The sequence below is a fragment of the Pholcus phalangioides genome, unplaced genomic scaffold (genome assembly GCF_987345545.1).
Source record: "Pholcus phalangioides strain wild (caught in Gottingen) unplaced genomic scaffold, Ppha-v1.0 ptg000007l_1, whole genome shotgun sequence".
NCBI classification, from domain to species: Eukaryota; Metazoa; Arthropoda; class Arachnida; order Araneae; family Pholcidae; genus Pholcus; species Pholcus phalangioides.
This window is the reverse complement of record NW_028301600.1, coordinates 5,271,636-5,280,678: the sequence shown is the minus strand read 5'-3', so window position 1 is coordinate 5,280,678 and position 9,043 is coordinate 5,271,636. Positions and strand designations below refer to the sequence as shown.

Genomic DNA, 9,043 nt, shown 5'->3' with positions numbered 1-9,043 from the left:
AAAAAGCGAATAGAATGCTTGGTCTCATTTTCAAAAAGGTCTCTTCGCGTTCTCCTAAAGTCATTCTTCCGCTTTTTCGAGGCTTAGTTCGTCCTGGACTGGAGTATGCTGTAAGGTTTTGGAGACCATACCTACAGAGGGACATAGACTTGGTTGAAGGGGTGCAGAGAAGAGCTACGCGTGTCCTTATTGGCACACAGGGCTTGAGTTATGAAGAAAGACTTCATTTTTTGAATATGTTTACATTGGATGAACGCAGGTGTCGAGGAGATATGATCGAAGTGTTCAAAATTTTCAATGGGATGGATAGGATGGACCATGAACTTTTAGTACACCGCCAATCGACTGCTTTTACAAGGGGACACCAGTATCGATTGGTGAGGGACAATGCAAGGTTATGGTGTCGCAGGGAATTTTTCTCCAATAGGGTTGTTAATAAATGGAATAGCTTACCCCCGGAGGTAGTAAATTGTAATACAATTGACACGTTTAAAAAGAAATACGATAAACATGTTGGGGTAAATCGAGAAGCTATCCATTCTTAGAATAAGACAACCATAAGTATTCTTTACGGGCATTGTATAATATTTTATCATGTGTATTTATTGTTTGTAATTTGTGTTAATTGCATTTTTAATTGGGTTGCTGTATTTTTGAAACATATGACATCCATATTTTTATGGGCATCTTTTTATCAGCCACCTCGTTGGGCATTTTGCCTGTTGTGGCGTTGTATTTGTATTTGTATTTGTATTTGAAGGGATTTTTTTCCCTCTAACATATGCAATGTACACAGCATATAAGAAGTTCTTTAATATTTTCATTAGCTTCATTTTCATCATGACTCTACAACTGTCATGATTTCTTACATTGCAAGGGTGCCAGAAACTAACACCTTTTCCTGTAATTAAGACTTCGCAATATCTGTGGTGTTTGGTCAGAACATGATATCTCAAAAAATGGATTTTTGATCTAAAAGTAAGTCTTGCTTATTTAACTAATTAGACGTGAGATAAATGCACAAATACGTGCGTACAGCTAAACAACATGGTGATGTATGATATTTTCATTTGTATTTGTGTGTATGCTTTATTTCTGATTTTTTAATGACAATGAAAATGGTTTTATCTCAAAGCTGTGATTTTGGAGTTATGTTCTGACCAAACACCACAGATATTATATACATAGTTCAGCAGTAATCAACACATTAAGGTAGATGACCAGGTGGTAGCCCAAAACTTCAATAAAATATATTTTTATTTCATAGGCATAGAATTTAAATGAACTGGAGCTATCCAAAAACCTTTGCATTAAATTGACATTTTTCACAATTATACAATCGAAGCTCAAGGGAGACCGTAGGTGACAACATAAAGAAAACATGGAATTGTGTATTCATTAATTGTGGAGTTGACGGGGAAGAACGTGCAAGTCACAAAAATCAAATCTTACAGAACAATAAAAAGTCTCTGTGGCCAAGCCACTGAACACTCAGTGATATCGCCCTCTTTGGAGAGCTGCAGAACTAAACTATTTCTTCTAGCGATTCACTCGCTTTACACAGGATAATTTTAGTTCTTTAAGACATTATCAGTTTTTTTTAGTACATAAATGCAATTTTTAATGAAGCATATTTTGTCAGTTTTTCCGTCATAAAAATTCTAACCCAAATAGTAAAAAGCAATTTCAACCCGATTTCAAAAAATATTTATGAAGTTTAAAATTCATGTGAAATTAATTTATTTTGAATTATGCTCATTAAATAGAAATTGAACGTGAAACGAAAACTACAGGCGTTTAGTTTTACAATTGTAGTATAAAAATCAATGCATCTTTTAGTAATATAAAACCACGTGCACTAACTTATAAGTTTATTTCTATCTTTCTTTAATTTTCCCCATCGGTTGGTGCAATTATAGGTAGAACACGATATCACCATTTTAATATGTGCAGATGGACAACTATAGGAATGAAATAATATGAAAATAACTGAAAAAAATACTCAAGATGGAAGTTTTCCCTTAGCTTAAGATGCTGAAACCAGCAATGTTTTGCTCGTCTCGCTCCGTCACGCCTACCTCAATCTTAATATTATACTATTTTAATAAGTTATACTACTTATCAGAGCCGCAACTAGCGGGGGAGGACAGGTGGTTCTGTTGCCCGGGTGCTGGACCAGAGGGGGCGCAAATTTCACCCTTTAACCTATTCTTCAACATTACAAGGAGGCGCACAAATGCATGCTTGCCCCGGATGACCAAGCATCTAGTTGCGGCCCTGCTACTTATATAATGGAGTACCCGTGGCTGGAATAGCATCTGTGCTACTTGGAGACTACTTATCTCGTTTCTGCGAAATTCGACGGTGATTAGTCATAGCCCAAATTATATGCAAATGCATAAGTGCATATGAGGCATGTATTCCTCCGCATCGGCTCGCGCACGTCTTTGTTATTCTATAGGGAGTCATCACTCCAATTTCCTTATAGCTCGGTGGAGAAAGGACATTGAACTTCGAAATACGGGAAAATACGGGACATTGCTAATTATCACCAAAAATTATGTCAAAAGGAAGCAAAGCTGCCAGCTCACGCTAAAATCACAGAAAAGTGGCCAATCTCGAGAAATGAAGCGCTACTGCAAATTGCAGTGAATTATAAAAAAAACATGACACAAATATGAAAGATGAATGTTCTTATTTGTAATCGTGATTATCGTAATGTAAATTCTGAGTTGGGAAGAGGTAGTTTTAATAGTTCGTTTGTGTGTGTGTGAAGAATAAAATGAAGAAAAAAAAAAAAGTCAAGTGCTGGCTTCGTTGAAAATACGTGAAAAACCGGGACGTTTTTGCAAAAAAGTCGGGACAACCGGAAAAACAGAAAAAACCGTGACTGTCTCAGGAAATATGGGGGGGCGTATGGTACCCTATTGCTACCAGAACATTTTCACATATTTGTTAACAGTTTCACTTTGTGGTCTGAATGTGTTTATTTTGCAAAACGTATAATAATAAAAATATTTTCGGGAAAATTCAAAGGCACCACTTTTACGTTTTATTTAAAAAATCAATGTTATTCTCAACGCACAAGATATTGAATAAAATCTATTAAATGAATTAGCTTATTTACAGCTGCCTGTCAAATGTGAAAAGCAGCAGGCTTCTGAGAAAAAAATGTTAATAAGCATTAACATTGTTAGCATTTAACACTCTGTATGGTTTATGTCGGCCTATGTTGAGAAAAACTCACTGAACATTTCAAAATTCTTCAATTCACTTTTGACAACTCAAGTGTTTATAGAGAGAAACGATGTCACTCTCCGCTGTTTATACGAAGTACGAAAGCCAGGATAACCAAGCGGAGATTGAGATGTAGTTCGGAAAGAAAATTCACATTCCTCTTGGGAGAATCACAGTACTTCGTAACTCAAGTGTTGTCAATAAGTGTAATATTCAGAGAAAATACAAATATACATCACTGGAAATAATGTCAACTCGTCAAATTATAGTTATTCAGTTATGAAAATTACCGGTGTCTATATTTTTGATGAAAGTTCCCGGACTGTCCCGCGAAATACGGGTCGTATGGTCAGCCTACTCATATCAATGAAGAGATATGTTTCGAAAAGGAGAAAAAAAAACTTCCCCCAAAAAAAGAAAAATAATTCCAGAAACCTGAAAAGGAGAACAAAATGGCGAATTTTCCGAAACGTAGGAGGACGCTTGAAATGGTATCAAAAAGGAGGACGGTTGGTAAACCTACTAAAAATTGAAAGGGAAATTTTGCTGGCCGACAGTGATGGTAACTCATGGAAATTTCCCGAATTCATGGGAAAAAAGTTGGCCAAAATTTCTCTTACTGGGAAATTTCTTAGCCTTTGTGGGAAATATTTTCAAAAGAATTTTTGAAAAAATAGAAAAATTAATGCAGTGCAGCTTTTTTCTATTGTAAAATACTTGACTACGTATTTTCCCCTGTAGATGGCAGCACATTTTAAGAAATGCGTGAGAAAAAATCCGTCCGAAAAAATAGAGTTACCATCCGTCCCCCTTTAGCAGGACACGTCCTCCTTTTTGGTGTCATTTCCAGCGCCCTCATCCGTTTCAGAAAATTCGTCCTTTTGTTCTCCTTTTCAGGTTTCCAGCATCATTCTTTTGTGGGGGGAATTTTTTTTTTTTTCACTCCGAAACGTATGTCTTCATGGGAATGAGTATTTGCGATTGTGTGTTCTTTCCCACAAGGGCGTAGCGAGGGGGGGGGACTTCGGGGTCTGGTCCCCCCCCCCGAAATGTGAGAAAATGACCGAAAAAAGGGAAAAAGATGGCCAAATCCATTGTTCTGTCACTTTGGTCCCCCCCCCCCCCCCGAAATGAAAGTGGTCTCCCCCGAACGAAATTTCTGGCTACGCCCCCGCTTTCCCAGACAAATCCAAGTTGCTTCCTACGTCACGAATATCTACTACTGTATATCATTAATACTTGTTTCTCTTTTTGTTGACAACTCTTTTGTATCATAAAATTCAAGCATGTATAAAATTGCATATATTCTTCACATTTATCAACATTTTTAAAAAACACAAGCAACATCACTGATCGAATCCATCATCTTAGGCTGAAATTTGAGCAAAATTTCCGGCAAATTTAAATAATTTACTGACGATTTATTACATTTATCAATATTAGCTGGGGATTACACATAATAACCCAGTAAGTGTGAAAAACAAAATTTATTAAACTTGCAAAAGTGGTTGGTAACTATGCATAATAACCGGATTTATCAAATTTTCGTAACATATATAGCTGTTCTGTTTTAGTTGGGAAAAATTATTGTGGGGGTGGGTTTTTTTTGGAAAAAAAGTGACGTCATATCTGTTGGGAAAATTGGGGAAAATGACGTCATTAACTGTGCGCGCGAAGGCGTCCTCCTTTCTATGTTTTCGAATATAGTAACCCTAGTCAAAAGAGAAATTTTGCTCCACGAGGTTACCATCACTGCTGCCGAGATTGATCTATATCGGACAACGATATTGTTCTGGCTAAAAAAACACATATCAAAGATAAGGGGCCGCGTTCAAGTATTACGTCAGCAAATTTTTAGCTATTTTTGACCCCCCCCGTCAGCAAAAGTCCGCAAAACTCTAACCCCCTCCCCCGTCAGCAAAATTTCGTCGGTACTCCCCCTACCTCCTAACGCATATTGGTGGAATCAGAAACGCACTCGGGAGGGGGGCATAGGGGGCCTGTGCGCCTCCCGTCCCCAGACGAAAAGAAATATTTTTTTAAATGTAAAAACATTAAAAAAAATTAAAATTTCGAAAGAAAATACCTTTATATGTTATTATTATTTTTTAGAAAACGTGTTTCTTACGTATTCCCAAGGGATCAGCATGATCCGTCCTGAGAATTTGTTAGAGTTAGTAAACATCCATGCCCAAACCGGGATTCGAACCCAGACCTGCGTAGTGAGAAGCTAGTTCCCTAACCACTCGACTGCCAGGCGGGAAACATAACATTTAATATTATTATAAACAAATTAAAACATAATAAATAAATAATTGAGCCATATATGGTAAATCCTTGACCCGCGGACCAAATGTGGCCCTGAAGGTTATCTGATGTGGCTTGCCCCCTCAAACCCGATTTTGTAAAAATGAACTAAGCGGCACATTTTTACAGATCGCTTAAGTGACCCGTGGCACAATTCCAGAGCATTTAAGTGGCCGTGGAACATTTTCAGATCACTGAAGTGGACCCGTGGCATATTCAAAGATCACTTAAGTAACCCGCGACACAGTTCCAGAAAACTTAAACGATCCGTGTCACATTGAGATCCCTTGAGCGACATGTAGCACAATTTTAGAGCATGTCGCGGTAGAGAGAAGAGAGGGCGGGGCCGGTGATGTTGACAAATATATTGAAACTCTCCGCTAGCATAATAAAATATTTATTTGAACAATTACTACGACGAAGACAAAAAAAAGTAATGATACATCCAGAACATACGAGCGAGCTGCCGCTGGCTGTGCCACTCACATGGCTTCGTATGAAAACTCTCTAGCACAGGTCATTCGGCTCTCTGGACCGAAACATGTTTTTTAGTAATAATATACCGGCCCTCAGTGTGGTTCTACATCACTGAAGTTACCCGCGGAACATTCCCAGATTACTGAAGTGATCCGTGGCATAATGAGTGATGCGTTGCACAGTTCCAGAGCACTTAAGCAGCCCGGACACATTTCCCGAGCACTTGAAGGATCCGTGAAATATTTAGAGATCGCTGAATTGTCTCTGTAAGGGATTTATTATTAGGGAGAATGTTTTAGTTTAGGTGTCCACAAACTAGCGAAAGATTTTTCTCGTTTTTGGCGCACCGAGTAAGATGTCATTGAGAATATTTCATAAAGGGTGGTTGATGACGTAAGCATCATCCAAACCCCCCTTTCCCCCCTTGTCATCAAAAGTCAGCAAATCGGAAACCCCCCTTCCCCCATCGATGCTGACGTAATACTTGAATGATCCCTAAATAGATCTAATATTGTGAATGTGACATGCAAATACTTCACTTCGGATATTGGCTGGCTGGGTCAACTGGCTAACTTCGGGCTTTGGCAGAAGTAAACAGAAAAACACAACATAAAGAAAGGAAAATTATTAATGTATTAAAATCGATTGATTGAATACTGTATTAATTATTTATTAAAATTATTAATTTATATTAATAGAATAAAAAATGCAGAGTAAAAAAAAAACACGCAACACAAACAAGACATAGTGGGAAAAATCAAGAGTTATCCATTCTTAGATAAGAGAAAAACCATAATATTTTTTATGGGCTGTGTATATTATTTATATTACTTTTTTTGGTGATATATGCTATTATATATTGGGTTGCTATATTTTGGTTATATTTGACAGCCATATTTTTTTATGGGCCTAATTTTTCAAGGCCTGTTGTAGCCTTTTTGTATTTGTATATCAAGAGCAAATTTTTCTAAATTAAAAATTATGTGTAATTATAAAATGGCAATTATAAAGCTATGGTGGATGAGTTCTTGCTCACCGAAAAAATACCAAAATAAGAGCATACATCTTCTATTGCAATGGATAATTTGAATAACGCTTTCTTAAATGTCACTTATGTGGACATGTTCTGTATTTCCAAAGGTAATAAATTATATAATTTCGGTGCTATAAATAATAAAAATGTTTATGAAAAATTTTTCCTAAAAGTAAAGGTAAATTATATCGGGCTTTTTCATTAATTTAATGAAAATTATTACCAAAATGATATCAATTACTAAAATGATCCAAATGTTATGAATGTTCAATGTTTACGCTTATACATTCATGGATTTATAATTGGTCGATGTCATCATGCACAGTTCTATATCTGTCAATGTCTCTCATGGCAACACACATCTATATTAATCTTTGTCTCTCTCTCGTTCGTATATCTATCTTGAAAGACACAGGGCTATATCGTGTATCTGACATAGATCTTATCTTGAAAGACGGAAAGGCCTATATCGTGAATCTGATATAAATCTTTGTCAGATTTACGATATTAATTGATATGGTTAATGGTCTCATAATATAGACTGATGCAATTTTACATCGGAATTACTAGATTGAAAAGTGTGACAAATTAAATAATTTCAAAGAAAATAATTTATTGTTCCAAGTTTAGGCAACATTATTAACAAGGGATAAAATGAATATTTGAAGAATTAATTAATAGCAATGAATTTCAACTCATTGGGGAATTACCCATATTCTCGTGGGAAAAATTGATCCGTGTGAGAAATTTTTTAGCGTTTGTGGAAAATTTTGTCATTTCACGAAACAAAGAAATGATTTAAAATTATTTTATATAAATTCAGTGCAATGCTTTTCTTAATGTTTTCTAAACCAAACAAATCTCGTACACATTCCTTTGAGGAATTTTGATACTGTAAATTTAACTACTACAGTAATTAAGGAAGGTGAAAAGCATAAAAACTTATGACACCCCATCATCTATAAACTAAAAATGCCTAAATTTCAATTTTATTTCTCTTCACATTTAATTCATAAAAAGTTTTTAACAAAATAGAGCCCAACGCAATCCACACAGATCTCCAGAGTAGAAAATGTGATTTGGAAAGTTCGAGCTCCAATCCCATGCCGGGAATTGAACCCGGGCCGCCTCGGCGAAAACTAGGAATCCTAACCACTAGACCACATGGGAAATGCGGTCCAGTTTTCTACAATGAAAAATTGAATACATTTTCGATCTTTTAATCTACCAAAACGCCATCGGAAGAAATACATATATTTTAGAGTGTTTTTTATAATATATTCTATTATTTCTACTTTATTCCCTTCAACATTAAAGATCCAAACTGAAAAAGGAGGACGCCTGCACACGCAATTTGCTGATGTCCTTTTTCCTAACTTTTACACCAGACGGTGCCACATTTTTTCCCAACTGAAACAATCTTAAAAATTAGAGTTTAAAGCATAGGCGAAGATAGACTTGGAAGTCTGGGGCACGATGATGTCAACTTCACCTTTGACACTGGGTGGTGGGGAAGAGATAGTCACGGGCGGCCCCCCCCCACCCACGGTTTAAAGCGTTCCGTTTCCCTTCGCATGTGATGTTCCCACCATCTGATCAGTTTCCTTTATAGCAAAGGACCTAGTCTTGTTAAATTCATTGGCATTTCTGAAAGCGACCACAGCTTTCGGAAGCTTTATGCTGAACATCCCCGCTTCAATACTAGGCATTAGATGTCGGCGAAACTGGTATTCTCAAAATGGGTGTTGTGGTTTTCTTCCACAGCTATTTTTCGGACTATTATCCAGGAGCAAGCTGCGCTGCGGTTAGAATAGTATCTGCCCTGCTTGGAGGCAACTTGGGTTCTTGTATTGTGGGAATATCGACGGCGATTGGTCAAAGCGTAAAACATGTTCCATGTTTTTATATGTCAAAACATGTGGGAAAAAACAATTTCAATGAAGAAATGTTCGAGTGAAAAAAATTCTGGAAACAAAAAAAAGACAAAAC

At 36.7% G+C, this 9,043-nt stretch overlaps 1 non-coding gene across 1 annotated transcript; it reads right to left on the bottom strand.

Moving 5' to 3' along the window:
- Positions 1-8,152: 8,152 nt before the first annotated feature.
- On the bottom strand, positions 8,153-8,224 carry TRNAE-UUC (transfer RNA glutamic acid (anticodon UUC)). Its single transcript has one exon. It is a non-coding gene; the product is annotated as a tRNA-Glu (tRNA).
- Between the last annotated feature and the right edge of the window lie 819 nt (positions 8,225-9,043).